The following is an 11,314-nucleotide window of genomic DNA, read 5'->3' as shown; positions in this document are numbered from 1 at the left end:
CACAATCATTTGGGAAAAGAGCCTAAGGAAAATACATGAGCCATACCATTCTACTCAAATCTTAACAGAAAAGCATTCCCCTCAATCGATTCCAGAATTTTGAGTGTTCTCCCACATTCCTACTTCTGCCGCCACTATACATGTCATGCTAGGCAAACCTTACAAAAGTATAAAATGTGTCTGCCTTAAATTAGCTTGAAATGTGGTTGGGAAGATGATACATGGGAAACAATTTAGATTTTTCTCATTTGCTGAATTTATTACTTTGATAAATGCAGCAAAAGGCTGGCAAAGAGAGACACTAGTATATGAAATTGCAGTGGCTTATAGAATGGCTAGAACGTGTTTGGTGGAGGTGAGAAAGAAGGTAAGGATGGGAATAAGGCAACAACTTAAGATGGTTGGGATCTGCAAGGACAAGGCCCATGTCTCTGTGGTTCACGGTTTTGTCCCCTGCTTTTGGCAAATTGTGTGGCTCATAGAACACAATAAATGTTTGAATGAGTAAACCTGCTACTGAGGTGTAGTAGTGTGGTGGTACATTTTTAATAACCTGCTTAATGGGGAGAAAATACATTATTTGTAGTGTTTGCTGACTTTTGTGGTGTAAGTACTCCCTCCTTGGTGAATTTCAATCTACCAATGTGATGTTACTCAATCTGAAGACAGGAGAACATGGACACAATTTGCTCTTGTGAGCCAGTTGTTAGCTGGCTCCTGCATACCATTTGGCAGTGCATACAAAGGAAAAGAGTAAAGACAAACTTGGCTAAAGTTAATAATTCACATTCTGGAATAAAAAAAATTTGGAGATCTGCAAGGAGGCATCATTTTCTAAGCACCCCTGGAAAGCAGACAGGTACATGTGCTTAGACGTGATGGTGCAGCTTTGACTGTGAAGAAGGCTTTCCTCCATGGTTTCTCTCTGCTGTTGCCCAGCCCTATGTAAGAGAGCCACATTATTCTGTACTTATTGATTAGCTGTGCATCAAGGCAGCCTTTAATTACCTGGAGTTAACACTACACAAAGTTAAAAATACAATCAAATTCCCTGAATCTTCTATTTTTATGCAAAGATTGGAAAAAAAACAGTTCTGCATGTCAGTACAATGCAGCTCTTCCTTTTCTTCAAGGATAACACATTTTAAACATTTCACAAAGAACTAAACCTGACTTTTCTCTAAGAACATGCTCTAGAGTCTACTGCATTGACTGAGTGACATGCACCCGTATACCCTCTCCTGCTGCTGGCAGCTTTTGCATTGTTGATCACTCAGTCATTACGGAATGCTTCCTCACTCTTGGTGTTTGACAGTACGCTGTGATTCTGAGGTCCTGTTCCCATTTGGGCCCTCAATAAGGCATGAAGCCTCCACTGATGATGAAGTCATTTTCATTTGCATTTCTGAATAACTTTACAATACTTTTGAAAGTTTAGGTTAGCAATTTGACTATATTTTCCTAGTTTTGTGTTGAATGTGAAAGAAACATGGTATGACTGGCCTTCTCTTCCAAGTTAGCAGATTGTACCAATTGTCATGGCTGATAGATGGTCAGACTGCTTGTTTCTTGCTTACCTTGATCCACAATGGTCTCGTCAGATTACTTTCATTCCTCAGTCCTAGGGATCTAATGCATTTTCTTTTTTGGCTATTTTCTATATTCTTATTACACCTCTTTGAGAATGTGCTTTTCATTTTGGATGTAGCAAGTGAGCATGTGCAGTGCTTTTTGCTTTGGTGGCTGGATGAGTTCCTCCAAAATAATTGATATTTAGCCTTGTTCCAGAAAGATGGAACAATGTGGTAAGGGCTAAATCAGGGAGGGACAGCACATAAATATGCTCATTAGAATTTGATTGGTTTAGTTTGTAAAATTTCAGTTTACATATTTAGGTTTAATATTTGCACAAGACATATAAATCATTAATTTTTCATATGAATAATTGATGTGTAGTTTCATGAATTTGAATACTTAAGTAATATTATAATAAAAATGATTTGAATAGAAACAGTATATACATTTTTCCTCTCTCTCTCTTAAAAGGACTTAGTCCTCTCGGTGAGTTTGATAAATACTGATCCTGATCTGAAGTTAGGGAGCTGTGTGTGTGTGTGTGTGTGTGTGTGTGTATGTAGCTTGCCCTTCCATGCATTACGTGCATGGGCTTCCTGACCTTCAGAACCAAATCCATGTCCATTTATTTAAAAGCTACAATGATAAGGAAATGTTGTTTTCTCCCTACTGCCCAAGCTGCTTGCAAATAATATGTAGTTCATGTGGTTTACTAGGTTTACAGAAACCCATGAAAAAAAATACTGAGATATTTATATTACAATTGTATTTCAGATTAAATGAATCTTGTATGTTTAATGAATGTCCCTTTATCCACTGAATAGAGCTTCTTTATGAATGTGAGAAATCAACCTTAGTAATTAAGAAACTCCCAATTATGAGACTGCTATTCCAATCAATAAAGCACTGATTTTGGTAGGCTTTTAAAAAAGTTTTGCCTCATATGTGAAACACTTTCATCCATTAGCCTTTTGGTTTTCCCCATGGCAGCAAATACTGAGGACTGGATCAGAGAAAAAAATAAACAGTCAAGTATGTTTGGTTGAACTCACTGTAGGATGTCACACTGTTGGTATCACATGGTGAACTACTGCTTTATTGAACTGTAATCAATAAAGAATTTTTTTAATTCTAGTAACAAAGAATTTGGCCTTGCCAAAAGAGAAGCCTGGTCATTTCCCTTAGGTTCTGGGAAGTAATCTCTACTGTCTTTGTTTTTTGACCTTGGGTCATACTGGATGGTCTAACAATGTGATTTAGACTGGAGTTTGGCCACACCCATATAGTTTTAGGATGGGACTGGCCAAACCATAAAGACCAATAATGTAATGTAATGTGGGGGGTTGGGCCAAGCAATTTCAATCTGGAGACTAACATCAACTTTTGAAATTGGCCACAAAACAAGTTTCAGCAAAATTTTAAAACATGGAAATCATAAAATATATATTCTCCAACCATAATGGAATGAAGCTAGAAATCAATAACAGGGAGAAATAGAAAATTCAAAAAATGTGGAAATTAAAGAGTGTACCCTTAAGGAACCATGGTGCTAAAGAAGAAATAAGAAGAAATTAGGAAATGTCTTGAGGCAAATGAAAATGAAAATACAGCATATCAAAATGTGTAGGATGTAGTAAAGGCAGTGCTGAGAGGGAAATTTATAACTTTAAATGCTTACATTAGAAAAGAAGAAAGATTTCAAATCAGAAAATTAAACCCAAAGCAAGCAGAAGGAAGGAAATAAAGAAGGAAAGAAAAATCTCTTTTCAGCCACACAACTCAGTATGGTAATGTCATATACTCTTAAAATTGTTGTCAATATGAGAAAAACCTTGTTTTCAGGTGTCACCTATAATATTTAATTTGCAATGACTATTCTCAACTATGAATGGACAACACTCAGGAACCACTTCACAATTGATATCCTCATTTCACCTCACAAGTGTTGATTTTGTGCATCTCTTCCAATCTTCAAATTTAGTGACAATCACACCAGAGGTTGAATTGGCCACGATGGAAGTATATGCAAACATATACTGTGGAAATTGGCAAATATCACATATCAGTTCTTTGACATATTTTTCTAGAAAACCAGTTATTAAATATGAACCAGCACACATTAGTAATACTCCTCACAGTTACATGTTTTCTTCATTGGTGTGAGTGCTTATGTCAAGTCAAACAGAAATCTATGCCTGTTTCTAATGGGCTCAAATAATTCATTATTTTCACTGATTAAATTATAAAGTTGAAGAATCTATTTATACCTTTAATTAAAATCCCTCTTCCTCTTAAATAATTAAAGTTATTGATAGGATCTGAATTTGTTTTGGCAACAGTTTGGCTCTTGATTACATAGTATTTCTGTTCATACTATTCATCCCTATTGCACATGTTTTATAATCCACCTGTTTTTTACCAATTTTCTCTGTTTAATAAATCAATTTAAAAGTATTGCAAAATGGAATATCTATAATTTTTCACTTGTTTTATGGAAATGTTCCAAAAATGTCTTTCCAAATTGTAGTTACAATGGTATATTTCAGCTTTATTAAATTTTAAACAAACAACTCTTTGGCTCCATATCTTTGTGTTACAATGCTGAATGAGTCAGCACAGGGAGTATTCAGAGTACTCTTGGAAGTAATTCTAACACCAGAACAATTAGCAATAATGTATTCATACATTGAAGTGACTGCAAACCAAATAAACATTCTTCAGGAAACCCAAACTAAATGTATCTTCTAATTACTCTAATGCCACCTGACATTAGGGAAATGGTGAGGTAAGATAATCAAAGTGCAAAAGAGATTGCAGATTTCACAAAAGCAATGAGTGAGTTCACTGTGTGACCCATCCCAGGACCTTGGAAGAGGCTTATGCAAGTGAAGTTCCCTGAATCTGAAGCTTCCTTAGGTGTTTATTCATGGTAATTATAATTCTAGCATAGGATATCATTTTCTACTTCTTAGTGTCTATTTTCGTTTTTGCCTTTCTAAGTGGAATTCCTGTCTCATTTATTTTCTACAGTCCAATGTCTTCATGATCTTCCAACAATATTTTTATCAAAACTGCTCTCAAATCCTTTACTCACTAAAATTTAGATTATAGTTTCAAATAAAATTTTCCACACCCAAGGTTTCCAAGATCAAAGCTTTATGATAGAGAATTGAACATTAATGATATAATTTCAAGCAACAAATAATCAGGAAAATTATATTCATGCATGGGATTATATAGGTGCCTCTAAAATCATGACTTACATCTTAATTAGCTGGGGGAATATATTTTTGGTGCTGAACACTTACCAAAATTTCTTATAAAAAACTGATTCCATAGGGATCAATAATTAAAATGTTATATTCAAATAAAACTTCTGCAGGATTAAAATAAGTAAATTCACATATATGTATGCTTCTGTTTTCACACACGCATGCATGTATTATGGCTATGTGTTGTAGAGATTCCATAGAAAAAATAAAAATGGAATTTGAGTTATATATTAATGCATTACACTCAACTACACACTTAGTGGTGTTAAACAATACCATGGTTTTGGTTGTTGATTAGTCTCATCAAAGCAGTTGTTGCTTGGGGTTTACTCATGAAATTGCAGCCATATGATTGTTGAAAATAAAATAATCTTTAAGGTTACTTCACTTCTCTTCCATGATTCCTGATAAATGCTAGATTAAGCTTTGGTTTCAGCCAATGACACCTGCCTCTCCACATGTTCTTGGCTTCTCACAGCATGGTGACTGGGTTCAAAGAGCAGGTATTACAAAAGAGAACCTCATGTGGAAGCTCTATCAACTTTTGTGACCTAGTCTCAGAAATCATACAGCATCTTCTGTTGCATGCTTCATCAACATTGTGAGTCACTAATGCCAGCTGTTGTTCAAAGAGGAAAAAATTAGTCTCCATTTCTATGATGAGAGGAATGTCAAAGAATTGGTAGACATGTTTTAAAAACCCTCTTCAATTTGTTCCTTTTTTTGTCCCTTTTAGTCCAGGATGGCAGTGGTTCTGTTTATATAGATCTTTCAAAAAACATTGTCAATACACAAGGGTCCAAACCATCAGACAATAGAACGTTCCATGAATCCTTCCTGGGTAACAGCATCTCCAATTCTGGCTTTCACTGCAATGGTTGACTATATCCATGATTACTCACATGGAGTGCTAGTCTCTGGGGACTGATTTTCTGGAAATTAAGAAAAAAAGATCAATTTCTAGTTTCTTGGTACCCAGGAGTTCACTTTTTCAGCTTATCCTTTTCCTCTGGCATTTTACTACAAGCTACAAGGGAAAACAAGGTTGCACTTTCCACAGCTAGCTTGAAAATTTCCTCAGCTAAATTTCCTAAGTTCATCACTCTCAAATTCTGCCTTCTGTATGACATGAGAACTCAATTTCACAAAGTTCTCTGCTACTTTAAAACAAGGATCACCTTACCTCCAGTTTCCAATAGCACATTCTTCATTTCTTTCTAAGGATTAATCAGAAATACTTTTAACATCCATAATTCTACCAACAGCCTTTTCAAAGCAATCTAGATCTTTTCTATCAAGCACCTCACAATCCTTCCAGCCTCTATCCGTTCCCAGTTCCAAAGCTGTTTCCACCTGTGTGGTATATGCAATAGCAACACTCTACTCTCTTGGTACCAAAATCAGTTTTAGTTTTCTAGGCTACTCACAGCAAATGCCATGAAATGGGTTGGGTTAAACAATAGGAATTTATTTGCTCATGGTATTGCTGGCCAGAAAAATGTACAAATCAAGACATCATCAAGGCAGTGCTTTTTCCCTGAAGCCTAAGCTGCTGGTGATCCTGACTTCTCTATCACAGAGGAAGGAATGTGGTGGTGGGTGTCTGCTAGTCTCGCCCTTCACTTCTGGATTTCATTGATTTCAATCTCTTGTTTCCACGACTGTCTTATTCTGTCTGAATTCATCCTGTTTATAAAGGTCTTTTTTTTTGGTATGGTGTTTGGCCGGGTCACATATTCTTTTTCCATGTGAGTATCCTGTTATTGCAGCACCATTTGTTGAATTTTTTGTTTGTTGTTGCTGGTTTCTTTGTTTGTTTGTCTGGGAAGTGTATGGGCCAGGAATTGAACCCAGGGCTCCCACATGGCAGGTGAGAATTCTACCATTGAACCACCCTTGCACCCCCCCCCCCCACACACACACACCATAAAGGTCTTTGATAATAGGATTAAGAGCCACCTTGAATGAGGTGAGACTCCCAAGTAACCTCATCAGAAGGTCCTATTTACAATGGATTCATGCCATAGGAATGCGTTAACTTTTTTCTGGGGTATGTACAGCTTCAGACTACCACAGTATCTAAATCTGGTCCAATAATCTGTTGTTCTGTAACGCCAAAATTCAGTGACTAAAACAACAACAGTAAAGATATTATAATTCAAGATTCTGAGAGTTCAGCTGGGATCAGCTAGGAGATTCTTCGTGGTTTTTCATGTCGTCGTAGTCGGTGACTGGAAACATCTTAAAAATTTCTCAAGTACGTAGTTGTCATTGCTGCTGGCTATTGACTGGTTCTTCACCTGGGGTTGTTGGTCAGATTTTCTATACCTGACTTCATGTATCCTGGGCTTCCTCATTGTGAAACCTGAGAGAAAGAGAGAGACAGAGAGATAGAAGAGATAGGAGAGAAGCGAGGAGAGTATTTCATGTATGAATTTGCCTCAGAGTCGTAGAGCACCATTCTCACCACACTTGAATGGTTAAAAGTAAATCACTAAGCTCAGCAGGCAGGATTCTTGCCTGCCATACCAGAGACCAGGGTTTGGGATTTCCAGTGCCTGCCCATGAAAAAAAAAAAAAAATCACTGAGAAGACTTCTTGAATGGTTGAGCAAGTACTTATGAAAATCTACTTTTCCATGAAAGCAACGAAAATACTGGCAAAAATTGTCAAAATCAACTTTTTAGAACTCTGGATATTAAACAAAGGCTTACAGAAATCTGAGGAGCATTTATCCTAGAAAAAACTGCTGAACTGCATTAAGAACAGTTAGCTTTCTGGGGACTTAACTTGCTCTATTCCTATAACCTTCTCTCCAGCTCCATGGTGGCTGTGGAAATCTGCAGCCTTCAAACCACAATAACTGAAAAATAGCATCCAAACAGCCACACAGAGGGCAAACCAGGTTAGGAACTCTTTCAAATGTTCCATGCCTAGAGAAATGTGATTATTTGACCTTTCTGGAGGTTTCCTGGAAAATCCCCAGCTATAGGAATTATTGTTTCACCTGACTCACAATTTGCTCCATGCAAACAGCCTGTCCCTAGGTGTTTGGCAAAAAAAAAACAAAAAGCAGCAATTGTTTAACATTTCAGTTTTCTGAGTCAGTTGGGAAACTCAGTTTTTTGAGTTTCCCAGTTGCAAAAACAAGAGGCTGGTCAATAATATTCAAAGAAAGATCTGGAGAATATATCTGCAGTTGGGCTTTGAAAAGCTCCAACATGATCCTGGTGATCTAGATACATGCTATGCCCATTCTTACGAAATTCCTCCTAAGGCTCTAATCTCTTGCCTATGACTAACGTGGAGGCCCTGTACAAGCAGAAATTGAAGCCCAAGACAGAATGCTAAGCTGCTAGAGCACTGAAGGCATGCTACAACACACACGAAGACCGTCAGCACAGAGTGGAACAATTATTGACTCAAAGTAGATAAAGAAATATCTGTCCAGGTATTATATCCTTTAATCCTCATTCAAAATTATTAGGTTGGGTCTTTCTGATTGCTTCCACGGAGATGTACGTTAAGAGGGAAACCACTTTGAAAAAGCTTCAGAGCCAAGGGATCCCACACAGCCAGAAACCTTTGGAGATAAAGAAGGAACATTCCCCTGGGGAGCATCATGAAACAAGAAGCCAGGAGAGAAAGCTAGCAGATGTCCCCACGTACCTTCCCAGCTGAGAGAGAAACCCTGAACTTCATCATCCCCTTTCTTTGGATACCTTAGTTTGGACATCTTCATAGCCTTAAAACTGCAAACTTGCAACGTACTAAATTCCCTTTTTTAAAAGTCATTCCATTTCTGGTATCGGGCATTCCATCAGCTTACAAACTAAAACACTGCGTAATAAAGACCTTATGGAATTATTCCATGAAAGTCGCTAATATACACACATACGCACAGACACCATATTTGTATTCATTAAAAACTGTTGAAAGAATACAAAATACTGATTACATCAGTGGATTACAGCCGCAGCAGGATATCAAAGAGTAAGGTTTAAATTTCCTCCAAGCAAATACCATGAAATGGGTTGGCTTAAACAATGGGAATTTATTATCTTACAGTTTTGAAGGCATGAAAATGTCCAAATCAGGTCATCATCCAAGCAATGTTTTCTTCCTGACAACCAGCCGTTGTCAATGTTTGGGTCCTCTGTCACTTGGCAGGGCACATGGTGGCATCTCCTGGAATCTCCCTTCTCTTCCAGCTTTTGTTGATTTCAGCTTCCTCAGTCTGTGGCTTTCTCACTCACGGTCTGTATTTATTCTGTTTATAAAGGACCCAGTAATAGGATTAAGTCCCATCCTGGCCGAGGTAGCCTCATCAAAATGTTCTGCTTTCTATGTGTTCACACCCACAGGAATGGATTAAGTATAAGAGCTTATATTTCTGGAGTACACACAGTTTCAAACCACCATAGGTTACAACAAACGAGGGGCAGGGGATTTGATCTAGAGTTGCCATGTGATATTATTTAAAAAGTCCAGATTTCAACAAAAAATTGTGGATAAGCAAAGAAATAGATAAGTATGGCTTATCTATTTATTATTTATATTATTATACCAATAATATAAACTGTACCTGAGGAAATCCAGATGCTGTTCTAACTAAACAAAGAATTTTATAAATATGTTCAAAGAATGAAAGGAAACTATATCTAAGATTAAAGTTGAGTATGAGATGATCTCACCACATACACACATATGTATAAATATATGTAACATAAATTGCATGTAGATTAGAATTATACATATGAATACACATATAAATTTAAATTGTACATATAAATAGGCCTATGTTTATGATATACATATATTTTATGAAGAATAATTCATATAATATTTTTATATGTAGTACAGTTGTGGAAGAATGTATATGTGTGTTTGTATATGTATATTTGTGTGAATGTGTATATGTTCGCGTGCATTAAAACTTTTGAAAAGATGCAAAATGCCCATTTTATTCATGGATATAATTGCCCATAAAAATAGTGTTTTGGAATAGTATTCTGAAATTAAATAGAATTTTGAAGAATTCTTGCTATTGCTGATTTTGTTCAGGCTCATTCTTTCCTAGAAATAAATGTCAAAGTTTTCTATTTTCTTTGAGTAATCTTTAGATAGTAAAACATGGATTGAATTAAATCTAAGTAAATCCTTTAGAGATGTAAGAAATGTTAAAGAAATAAATTATTAATGGCCAGTTTAGATTAGTGTGCAATATTCTTAAGCAACTCTTACTAATTCTCTAATGAAACTCTTAGTAATTGTAGACAAAATCTGCCCAAATATTTCAGGATAAGTTTTATCTACAAAACATCATATTCAGAGGATATAACACTTGATGTGTTAGGTGATGCAGCATTAAAATATCGTACAAGTTATGTACAGAGCTGATATAATCAGTTAAAGTCATTAAATTATTATGAAACTGTTAAATGCATCCTTCAAATGCATAGTAAAAATATTTAGTTAAAAATCTGTAAAGTCATGAGTATTTTGACATACTAAGTTTTAATTCTCATCATTGATCCAGCGCTGCATTCCCAACTCATTTTTGCTCCTTGATGTATATAGTTTCATCAACCAGGAAAATGACTTATAGAAAGGATTTCACTGGCATCAAGTTTTACAGGTTCTTTCCCAATTACAGCAGTGGTAGTTCCTCATCCAATCAGTGGCACAGTGAATCAAACACTCTCTCTAGAGCACAGCTACATAGATCTGTCAGCCCCAAACTTGTTAAATCTCAGTGTGGTGAATAGTATTTACTTCTCTATTTTTAAACCAAAGTCTCCAGTTTCAATGAAAATTAAAAGTAAGAAAAATAATGCTACTAAATTAATACTATGCCTAAGTCGTGACAACAGAAGTATTGTCATAGCATCTCTGAAAATCCAATTACTTTTCATGTCAGTTAACTCTGTCTAGATCGAATTAAAATTTTAAAAAATTAAATGGAATTAAAATGATTCAGCCAACTAATCGACAAAGGTCTACTGACTGACAAATGCCCAATTCTACTCTACCATATGTCAGATGTGTGGGAGGATAAAATAAGAAATAGATGTGGGGAAATTTAATTTGAGCGATAAGACGTCTGCACTTGAAAGAATTACTAAAACATTAAGAGACACTATGATAATTACAATGTAATTGGTACACACAATTAGACTGTAAAATGAAAGAAAGTAATAACTCCTTTAAGTTTAGAGGTAAAATAAAGCTTTATGGAAAAGATCCCCATAATGAATCTAGACATGGTCCTTTTTTTGCTTCTTCAAAGATGTCCCATCTGAGTAATATTTTACAGGAAACTTGTTTTATAATCTTTTGTATTTTCAGAGTCCTCCCTCTTTTTTACTGTTCTGTTCCAGGACCTTATAACCTGTCAGAATGGACAAGGTCCTCTCTTATGACAGAAGAGCTTAGAAGGATGTCTTAATATCAATCACCATTGAGCC

This window comes from Tamandua tetradactyla, chromosome 14, assembly GCF_023851605.1.
Source record: "Tamandua tetradactyla isolate mTamTet1 chromosome 14, mTamTet1.pri, whole genome shotgun sequence".
NCBI lineage: Eukaryota > Metazoa > Chordata > Mammalia > Pilosa > Myrmecophagidae > Tamandua > Tamandua tetradactyla.
Note: the sequence above shows the minus strand (reverse complement) of the source record.